Genomic DNA, 12191 nt, shown 5'->3' on the forward strand with positions numbered 1-12191 from the left:
CACTGACTTCATATTGACCCTTTCTACCCAGTGCAAAAGAAGGAATTGACAGGAAAGATTATGTCCTCTCCCAAACACTCCAGTGCTGATCCTTGTATCAGTAAGTGATATTGTCTAAATCACTCATCTCTGCCCTGACACTGACCCCCGGCTCGCACAAACAAACACACGTCGTCTGCCTATTTATAGAGGCCTGTTTTCATCAGAGGTCGCCCTGCCACATCAATCCAGTCAGGTCAGTGTCTATAAATGTGCATCTTCACTGGGAAGTGCAGCACTCAGCTGAGATTCATTAATCTATTATGGCAAATTGTGTTAGGAAAGACGAGTCTGTCTTCTGTCGATTAGGGCCGAGTTAACTCAAACAACTAGACGAAGGTTTGTCGGCGATAAGACATCTTGTTTGAGTTCCCTGAGATTCAGTTAAGGTTATCTAGGTGTTGGTTAATTGATGCAATTTTTCAGCATGGACCACCTTTATTCTTGCCAATGAAGAACAGATCGTAGAGTGATCAGAAAGCACTTTGGAAAGCCAAGAATGGAGACTATAAACTGTGGATGAAGACCTCTTTTCTCGGTATATCCAATTATCTCTAAATTGACTTGATGCAAATTTACTGCCCTGACAGCAAATGTGACCCTGCCGAGGCTCAGCCAAATATAAAACCACAAAGGAATTTAGCCTCAACAACTTGGAGGTCCGTTGTTTATTTGGAGTCTGGTTAGAGTGATATGTCTGAGATTTGAGTGTCTATAGTCTGTTGCTTATAACAATGGGAGCTCTCATTATCTCTACTTTGGTTAATATAGTTTAGCATTTTCTTGGATGTGTCAGCTTTGGGAAATGACATTGATATATGCTTATTCCAAGATTCCAAACTCCAAATCTTGGCTGCCAAAAATAAGTTTAATTCAGTGATTTATTGTGCTTGTTTATCTTGCTTGTCCCCAGTGTTTTTGGCAAAGTGGTGACATTTGTGTAGTTTGAATGATGTGAAGAGATTTTCTTTCTGCATAGCTTTTCTAACCTAACTGTGAAGCACATAATGTCTTTTCTGAAAAAATGTCTCATTGGTAAATTGCTCAGAGGAATAAATATAAATGTAAATATTGTAGCAAAATATAAATTAATATGAAAACAAATTTTTTTTTTTTTTTTGATTAGCACTTGTTAATGTTTGGTTATAATCCCTAAATATCAGTGGTGTTTAGGACTAATTTTGGATTCAATAGAGTGCGTATCAATACAAATTTCCTGATTTGATTTTAGGCCAATTTAAATTTGTATATTTTATTTTTATTTTATGTCCATTTTGAAAAATATACATAATCAATACATATTCTTTTTTTTTTTATTAAATATTTTATCACTGATGAGGACTTGATACTGACAGGATCCATCAGACAGATTTAAACAATAACTTTTTTTAACTATTAATTGAACATAAAAAAAAAATCAAACATTAATCAAATGAATAAAAACTACTCAAAAGAGTCCTTTGTAATCACTTGTTGTCTTGTATATAATTGCACATGCATTCAGTGAGGATAACTCGATAGAAAGATGTTTTCATGCCATTATTTTGCAGTTCACAGTCTTTTTTATCTGCATAAAATATGCCGTCTTTTGCTGAAAGGCGGTAGATTCAGTTATATGCATGAGTTTGTTCATGCATTGCCACTGAAAACCAATGCAGGAAACACTGGAATAGATTGATTTTAGGATTTAAAGAATCAATATCAAGATCATTTAAATGAAGATTGCATTTTTTGTTTTTTTTGTTTGATGGTACCCAGTGATTGATTATATGCATTTTTCAGTGTACACATTGTACACACTTATTACTGAACCGAAACTGATCTGTGATTGTAATAATGGAGCCCCACTAGAGACGAGTGTGTATTCCATAGTGGGCTCTGATCTCATATAATGCACTGGTGCACCCTCAATGTGCAGCCAGCTGGAACTTATTACAGGACGATAAAAGCAGAACTCCATGACTAGCTCCATTTCCTGTGTCAGATCCCTGGGCTGCTGCGAGCTCTAATTTCCTATTCATCCCTCCCCTGAGGGGTGCAGGGCCAAAAAGAGCTGCTGGCCAAGCATGGATTTATGGCAGTTTTCTGGCAATGAGATGCAGGTAGATAGCATTTGGTGGAAAGGAGACCTAAGCGATTGTGATCTCAGCTTTTCCCTCTCTTCATCTATCTCTCGCTCCTAATCTGGATTTTGAAAGCCAACAAACATCAGGGGTGCCGACACGGATTTGGTTTAGAACGCATTGTTTTTTGATGGCTCCCAAATTGGTGTCTCGTATGAGAGTGGAAAATTTACCTGATGCCGAGAAACATCTGCAGCCTGTCCCATCTCATTATAAGATCTTTGGGGTTTTTACTCTCCTGTAGCGTATAAATGACATGCAATTTCTCTCCGTAGGACGCACGCTCAGCAATCACTGGTATGGATCTACATGTCAAGACTTCAAATGAGGCATGTGCTGTGTCCTCATGCATACATTAGCATTATCTGAACGCCAACCATTTATTATTGACACCATGTGATTGAAAAAGGTTTGCCGCATCAGAAACCTTTTAAGAAATGGGCTGGTTGCACCAGTTGTACCTAAGTTAATTTAACCTAGTTGCAATGTTACTTACGCACTGCAAAATAGATTTGAGTTTAACCATTAAACTTAGTTGAAACGTAACTCTACATGGAAGTCTCCGACCAGGAGTAGCAGACTGATTGAATTGCACTGATCATGCACCATCTTGGTATATCTAAAGTCTTTGCTAGTAGTTACCAAACCTTTAGAGTGGGCTGGTGCAACCCAACCCAGGAAACTTTTTTTTTTTTTTTTTTTGCAGAATGAAGGTTACCATTTAGACACAACCCAATTTGGCTGCATCCAGCACAGTAATGAGTGGAAGAAAGTGACATCACTGCTGAATAATGAGCTCAGGGCTCAAATGGAAATGACTAAGGATTTAAGGGTTTAGGATACGAGATGTCTAAGTGGCTGAAGTGGACCTAAATCGGTGAGTTGGAATGGTCCGGCATTAGTAAGCCAGCTAAACAGAGTCTACGTTTTCTTTCTTTGTACTCTTTCCCATGAGCGCTTAGGTGGAGATTTGTGGAAATGACTCCGAATGGCATGTATTTATATGCACTCTGAGCTCTTTGAGGACCTCCGTGTCAGCAGGTAGATCCAGGCAGTAAAAGCGAGGTGACTTTCTCTAAACCACATTTCTTTTTGCTAGGGCAGCTGGGTTTGTGTAGGCTAACCAGAGGTGAAACCACACTTAAGTTGTATGCTACAATGTAAAATTATTCACAAATCCCCTGGAGCAAACACCAACTCAGATAGTGAGGCTGCCAATTACATCAGTAAATGATATGCTAATAGGGTCCTGAATGCTTGTTAAAGCTACTATAAGCAGTGTTTTGCTAACTTCCACAGGCACTCAATCTTCAACCACACGCAATTTTTCCAAAACTGGCTGAATGATTGACAGGCTGAGACAGGGCTTTAAGATTATATTATGATTATATTGTTTAGATATGATGATTTTGATGCTTAGAGTGCCTTTAATGTAGCGCTGTAATCTTTAAGAAATGCTTGAATGTTACATGGTAACAACATGTAGTTATTTTGCATGAATTTCACTGATTATTTTGCATGACAATATACTGCTATTGCACAGTTTTTCAGTTTAGACAGTGTGATGTGAAGCATTAAAGTTGATGTGTTAATTTGTGTGAGAGAAGTACATTACACTCATTATATGATAGAATTTAATTTCCAATCAAGCGTGAAATATGGAATATTATACAAATGTTAATGAGAAGACATCAGATGACAACATTTTTGTTGCATATGCAAGAATGGTGAAATTTAGTTTTAATATTAATCGTGAATTATTGGCTTTTTGGTGTTTTATTGTATGTTTTTTGGTTTTTTTATTTTTTTTCAAAATTTTAATTTAGGAGCGATAATTTTGGTTTTGATTCAACCTTTATAATGTCTTTTTTTTTTACCGAGATAAAAAGCGTCCTGAATCTTTTCCGAATAAAGTTGTATGGAATAAAGGGCAAATTGGTGTTTGGTGTTGATATGAGGTTACACAAACCTCTACACATTTGATGCATATCTATGGATGCTTCAGCTCACACACATTATCTCAATAAACACAGTCTTTTCTTAGTGTGCTTTGTTACTTTCATTGCAGTAAAGGTAATGCACCTTGCTCAAGCACAATGCACACTATCTAAATACTGTATGACTTGAGCTCTTTCAAAAGCAATCCATGTTGTCATTTATTTCCTGGAAATAAACCTGCAGAATGTTGTATTCCAGGTGTTTCTCTAAACATATGGTTCTGCCCATACTCTCTGTGATGCCTGAGGAGATTAATGTTGGGGTTTCTCTAGCCGTGTGACTGTGGCTGCCCACCGGTCTTGAGTGAGTTCATACAGACCTGATGAATGTTTGGCAGTAGAGGTGATTTGCTGTGGGTTTAGAGAGCTATGATTTCACTCTCGTGTGAAACACAACAAAGAACAGAGCAGAATCTGAGCCAATAACAGAGATCAGAGTGGAAATATGTTGTTATTTACTGCCACATAAATGTAGTTGTTTTAAGCTGGACTGTAAAATGTCCTCAGTAATAATAATGTGTTTAGCAGATTTACTGACATGTTATTTTTAGTTTTTTGCTCATGGCTCATGGCTGTTGCAGATGATCAAAAAGTACATGAAGCTGACATGTCCTACACCCTCCTGTATGTGTACACACTCTAATTTAGAATATATTTAAATGTTTTTTAAGTGTAAATAATATTTCACAATATTACTGGTTTTACTGTATTTTGTTATCAAATAAATGCAGCCTTGGTGATCATGACAGATTGACATATTACAGAATTACACCATGTATGACCTCCATATGGCTGTGTACCCTGCGGGAGGTGATGTTAAATGTGACCACCAGAATTTGAGTCATATATCTGATGGAACTGTCTATCAGCTGTAAGATGCTGTCTATGTAATCACTTAAATATAGAACAGACGTGGACTCATGTGTGGGCTGTGGGCTCAGTGCAACTTTTCATCCACAATAAGTCTGTAACAAAAAAGTACCATAAAAAAAAAATCTGGCACAAAATCCAACTCTAAATGAAACCAGTTCAGTTCAGTGGACATTTAAGAAAGTGGAAACTACAGATATTTTCCTTTGCTTTTGTGTTGACGGCTCGGCTTGCATCCATTAATGTAAAAAAGGCCACTCTATTTCAATCAAGAACCATGTTGATTTTATGACTCTCTTTGCAGAATAAAAATTATAACTTGGGTAGGTATTGTTGCATCAGTAATAAGACTCAAAAATGCCCAGATTTATAATTTAGGATTAGCTTGCCTGTTATTTCTTATATTAGCACATTTCAAACAACTCACAGGTGAGAAGCATGTAAATTAGCAATTGGATTTAACAAAAAACTAGCGGAATGCAGGAGTATTTCTATATATATGACATCCTGGAGTAAGAATATGAATGTTAAGCTCAATTACATGCATACAGGACTGTAAGTGTACTGTGTGCCCTTATCAAAAGCCGTCTGTCTTCTCCCTCATCCCCATGGTTGGCAGCAGTTTGGGTGCAAAGACACGAGTGAGTTCTGTGGGGGCAGATAGAGAGGTGGTCCCTGCAGAGACCTCTGGGTTTGTTGATGTAGGATAATTGTCAAGGCAAGGAGGTGGGTTAGGGATGTCAAACTAAACAGCGTCTTTGTGAGGTTTATGGATATGTTGTATACACTCAGAGGAAGGTGGAAATGTAATGAATGACCAGTGAAGCCTCAATATGAATGAAGCCACTCACAAAACGAACGCCGCATAAGCCAAAAGCAGCATCAGGTAATATATGTCAGTACTGCAAAAACTGACTTTGTCCTTGCATCGCTCTCCATGTTTAGAGTTTACAGGATCTTGATGAAGGAAATACATCTGCAGAGACCGAAAATTTTGTCTTTTATAAGATTACGACCTATAAACTAGCAATGAGGGCGAGTATTTTCTTTAGTTTCTTGTAACGTAAATAAGCATTGAGTTTCTTCTGCAAATACACTCACCTGAGGAAAGTTGGCCGAACAGTGGTCATTTTCAGGAGTGTGGGGTTAATCTGGTCTGGTCAATTCTAAACCGATTTTATCAGCATAAATTATAATGCCGTTATAATTTACCAGTCTGAATTAGTTTGAACTCCATGTTATTTTAGTATTTTTATATACTATCATAGTATTAATATTTTGAATTCGCTATTATTTTCAGTATTTTCAATTTTCATGTTAATTTTAGTTCAACTTTTAGTGTTTTGTTACGTGCATTTGTCATTTGTACAAATTTTTTTATTTATTTAGATTTTTTTATATATAAACATTAGCATTTAGACTTTTTTAGTGTTAGTGATTTAGGTACTTCAACATCAATTAACAAAAAAAAAAAAAAAAAAAAAACAACCAAAAAAATTAATGGTTAAACATTTCGTTATTTACCACACTGTATGCACCACATGATCAGTATAGTTTAGTATCTGGAAATTTTTGAAATCTTTTTATTCATAACCTTCCTCACTGTCACATCTAACATTCCCCAAAGGCAAACATAATGAGGGTTAAACAAGCTATAACTTTTTAATTTAATCTTCCTCTTTCATTAAAGGCTTACTTCACCCAAAAATTTAACTTCCGTCATCATTTTCTCAACCCCATTTGTTGCAAACCTGTATGACTTTCTTGCATCTATTAAACACAAGTTTTTTTTTTTGTTGTGGTCCATGTAATGACAATGAATCTGAGATCAGTTTTAAACTACCAGCACAGCTGTGAAAGAGGCTTTTGTCTGACTGTTTTGTTGGTGTTGGCATGCTCAGATACCATTAGTCAGATGATGTCATGTAATTCTTGACTGAAAATCAGTAAGCGAACCAGACCATGTTCCACAACAATGATTTGCAGCTCTGATATGTCTCCTGGATCCATTAGAAGATCTATAGCGTTTTGTTCAATGTCAGAGATCTGTGAAGTCCAAAATGTCCTTTTGTTATTAGCCAATATATAAGATCGTCCTGTACCCATATTTTTGATTGCAACATAGTATCAGATGTGTTGAACTCTTTTTAGTTCACATCTAATGACTTCCATGCACTCTTTTAAAAAATAAATGTTCTTTATTGGCAGGTTTTAAAGGTTCCATGGAACATTTCCATTGTGCATATAGTGGAAAAATGTCCTTTAGATTATTAAAATGTTCTTCAGACTAAGAAAAATGGTTCTTTTAAGAACTTTTCACTGAAAGGTTCTTTGGGAAACCCAAAATGGTTCTTCTATGGTATCACTGTGAAAACCCCCTTTTGGAGTATTTATTTTTAAGAGTGTAGACACAAGAGACAGCATAGAAAGCAGGACAGTCTATCTTCTGTTCCCGCTATGTAGCGCATGACTTTTGCCCCTTGTCCTTCATGTTTGTCCCAGTGGGACGGCCCATATAGACGATGGTTAATTAATTAAGTCAGGGCTTCTGCTAGCAGTGTTAATGACTTCAGTGTTTTCATAACCAGCCTGATAATGGCTGTCATTCTCTCTGGTTCCTGCTAATGAAATAAGGAATTAACTAGCAAACAGGAAACTAGAGACTCTGGAAGCAGGCCTACCTTTTGCTCATTTGCTTTGTCCTCTAAAGTGGGCGAATGTGGCTTGAGACTAGTCCGGTGGCAGTGAGTAAATGCTTCCAATTAGGGCCTAATAACCATACAGACTCTTTCAAAACTAATTCGACACTAAGGAATATGAGCCGTTTCTTCAGACTTGGATCCAGTTCCCATCGTGATGAATGGTGACTGTCCAATCAACACTTCTCTGTAGCTTTCATCTGAAGTGTGTTTAAAGCAGAGCTCTGGACCAGAGGGCTTCAGTCCATCTGGCAGTTTTAAGAGGCATCTTTCACCCTCTCACAAATTCACTCTGTTTGTTTTTAGTTGGAGAACGAATGGCTGCAGCCATTAGAGCACTTTAGCTTTCATGGATCTGTTGGTCCTCCCAATGTAATCTCAGTCTCCTTGCAATTTTAGTGCTTTTTAGAGCGACACAGGGTTTATTCTTATAAATCTGTATAGTAGGTAATAATGTAAATACTGCAAAATGTTATAGATGTTGCACGGATGTGTCTTGAATGAATGCATAGCTCTCTTCCATGTTTACTGACTAAAATCTGGTTCCTTTGGAAATTCTAAAGGCGGTTACTAAGCGCTTGCCTCTTCCTCAACAATTCTAACTATTTTATAACATGATAACTGACCCTAGTAAAAAACAATCTTCAGGCAAAGCTGTAATGCTAAATATTTTATTCATGCAAATGGTAAAAATACAGAAAGACGTTTTCCACAACAGTAAATGCTTTGTATCATTATATTTGTCACTTAAATTGCTTCATAAATATTTATTCAGAATAAATATATAGTACATTCCACTTTCATGTATACCCAAGCCCTCCATAATTCATATTAGATCTATAAACCACTTAGTGCGATTGGATCTCATGATTTTCTTTGACATTAAACACCTCTGTGTACCGATTATCGCATTTTGGTTGGAATGTGAGAATCAAATTCTCATAATAATAAGTGAAATGCGTGCAAGCAGCACTTTCCATTTAGATAAGCACAAGTATTGCTTAATTTTTTTTCCTGTAAGGCATTTATTGCATTGGTTTTCACCAAGCAAAATATCTGCAATTGCTTGTAAACGTGAGACAGGGAGCTTTTGTGCATCAGTCTATGTTGTTTTTCTTCAAAGAGGATTTGAGTTAATTTTTTACAGTTAAACCGAGTTAAAGTCTGCTATTTTTGGTAATTTTTTGGTTAAGTCTTGAAGTGGCACGGCTTAGGATTTGGTATTTGGGTCTTCACCTTGAAAGAAGAAATATCTGCAGTGGCTTTGCATGAATTACAAAAATGCAGGTTTCTGTTGCTTCAACTTCCAGTGCTGCGATTCATGTCCAACCTTGTTTTTTTTTAATTGTTTCTATACTTCCAGTGAATGTATGATAATTTCTTGTCGGTCAGGGAAGTGGAGGTCAGCGGGGTCCACAGACAGATCACTTCTGTCTGCCTTCTACATATGTCTACAACAATATGTCTGTGCAGACTATATGTGATGTACAGCCCCTGTAGACTGTTTTTTTTTTTTTTTTGTGTGTGGAAACAATACATATACTGTATACATACATACATACATATATATATATATATATATATATATATATATATATATATATATATATATATATATATATATATATATATATATATATATATTTACATGTATATATTTATAACATAAAGTAAAATTCTTACAAAAAGTAAGAATTTCAAACTTTTGAAAGGTAAAGTGTATATCAGATATTTTTGGCTGTTAGTTTAAAGGTTGGTGGGACACTGAAAATGACAGACACAATGTTGTCATTGAGTTTCACAGACCATTAATTTATCATTGAATACATTTAAAAATACTGTCAACAACCATTAAAAAATGACTTTTCACCTTGTTTTTAGGAATACAATGTTGTATAAAAACAGGCTAGTGATATATGAGCAAACCCCTCTGTAAAAAACTTTCAGAATATAGAAAGTTAAGAGATTTCTGGCTTAGTGCATGAGAAAAAATTATTACTATTATTATGATTATTTTTGTATTGCAGATTTAATCTACAGGTACAAATAGATAAGGTGCAATAAAAGAAGCTGTGTTTTGGATGTTGTTTTTCCATTGGTCTTGCCCAAAAAGTTGCCCAAAATTTCAAAATAGACCAGTGCATGAAAAAACTGAATGGCTGCATCCATTAGATGCTTGTAGTGTCTTGCCTTTAGTTGAAATCTTCAATGCACTGTCACAGAATCATGGACCCTTTTTCCATGGTAATAGTCAATGCATCCCAGGAACTAGGTTTAGCACAGGACAGACACCTTCTGTACAACAAGACATGCAAAAAGAGGCAGAAGATCTTTCTGGGTAGAGTGGGGTTGCATTTCCTTTTTTATGGACACTGACCAGACCTGCTTGACAGAACCACCAACGTGGTCAGAGATAAGCGTCTTAGGTCTGTACTTATGGTACAGTGCTGCCCTGTTAGCTGTAGTTTGCTCTATGTTTGCTCTATTTGCTCTGGCTGAGGACGGGAGAGATACACAAAGCAGCTTGTGTAAGATGAGAGTCGGCCTCTAGATTTACACTGACAGCAGGAATGTGTGGTTTTAATCAGAACAGACCTTCAGTCTCTCTCCTTCAGTGACTGTGCTCGTGTGCGGGGCTTTGATTAGCTGGACTGCTGCCCTGTGCCCAGCCGAGAGGGTCCTGCCAAACACCGTAAGCCCAGAACAGATGGATTGCACCGTGTGTCTGCCACACTGTGGTCCCACCAACTCTGAGACCCGCGATGCACTGTCAGATACATTCAACACAATGTGCCATAACAGCTGCGTTGAAAAGTATGTTACAGTTATGTGATGTTGCCCAAGGAACCTTTTAAATGCACCCAACCCCCCCCCCCCCCCCCTAAAAAAAGAGGTTATTGACAAAGCATCTAAAATAAAACAATAAAAAATAAAGAAGAAGAAGAAAAAAAACCAGGGTTGTAAACTTCCTACTTGTTTCAAATATTCATTACGATAGATAGATAGATAGATAGATAGATAGATAGATAGATAGATAGATAGATAGATAGATAGATAGTTAGATAGATAGATAGATAGATAGATAGATTATTTTATTTCAGTTAAAGTTTATTTCATAAAGTAACAAAAGTTGTTTTATGGTTTTAGTTAACTACAATAATCCTGCTATGGCAGATTTTATGCACATGCATCTGTGCTTTAGACAAACACTATGCACTGTCATTATTTGCACTTCTAATTCAGCCTCGCTGCATGCATAAATGAGTGTGGCCTCTAAACCCAAGGTTCAAGGTTAATTGTTATACTAGCTGGTTTAAAGTTCACACCTTTCCATAACTACTGTAGTCGGAGACGGAAGCACCACTATAGTGTCTAACAGGCACTGTCTAGATGTTAAAAAGGTCAAGCATGTATCAAAGCACTGGGGATGCTAATTAGAATCCATCTATACTTTATGATGAGCTCCGTAGTATCTGTGGGTAAAATATGAAATTCCAAATGCGAATGCTGATAAATCTTGGCTACAAGGAAAAAATAATAAAAAATTGTGAGATCACTTAATTCTTCCCTGTGGCAGAACTATTTTGTGCAATGTAGCTTTTAAGTCAATGTCTTAATCAAAAACTATACACAGATGGGATGCAACAGAATGAAAGATTAAGTATATTTATTTCTGAGTGTCCACTAAGTCATTTGCAAGTGTGCATCTCTTCCCTTGTGTGATGAAAGGATGATGTCATTCCCTGTATCTCAATTAATCTAAGTAAAATTGTTCCTGCATCTTCACACTGGCCCTGTGAGCATGTGCCAAAACATAATTATGATCTTCATCTCACGGAATGCTCAAGCACATGGTGTGATGATGCACCAAAGCCAGATAATTGGCAGCTTTATGCTAATGAAGACTTGAAAGACAAAAAATAAAGAGCAGACCAAATGCAGACTGACAAAGCGTGAGAACAAGGGCGTGGTTTGCATTATAATTGTATTCTGCATGAAGCAATGAACCTGCTTTACTATACAAAAATAATGTGCAGATTGTTTATGCTTGGTGAATATACCATCATTGTTAGATTTCAATTAGTCATTAATCGGTGAAGTGGTTTGGGCTTACGGCTGGTAACCAGAAGGTTGGTGGTTTGATCCCTGCAGGAAGTGAGCCATGAGCCAATCAGAGCTTGAGCAAGGCACTTAATCCCAGGATGCTCCAGGGGGATTGTGAATATAATAAATTCATAGTGCTGTTCTGTGGTGACATCATGTGAACATCTTGGAAATAAATTCCATAGTTGTGTGGCAATAAATGATTTATTGTAGTATCTAATTACTTAGCAGTGCAGATAGACTCATTTATTTGGTTTAAGACTGCTTAGGGAAAGACAGTGGAGGAACCAAGGGTGTATGTTTGCCCTGAGGAAAGTTGAATTGCTCCAAGGTTGCTTGTCAGGAAACTTAATTGAGTT

At 36.7% G+C, this 12191-nt stretch overlaps 1 protein-coding gene across 2 annotated transcripts in view; it reads left to right on the plus strand.

The window, feature by feature from the left end:
* The window catches only part of kif26ba (kinesin family member 26Ba), a 90700-nt gene that overhangs the window by 12503 nt on the left and 66006 nt on the right, over positions 1-12191 (plus strand). The gene's annotated exons all lie outside the window — the stretch shown is intronic.

Source organism: Cyprinus carpio, chromosome A17, assembly GCF_018340385.1.
Source record: "Cyprinus carpio isolate SPL01 chromosome A17, ASM1834038v1, whole genome shotgun sequence".
NCBI lineage: Eukaryota > Metazoa > Chordata > Actinopteri > Cypriniformes > Cyprinidae > Cyprinus > Cyprinus carpio.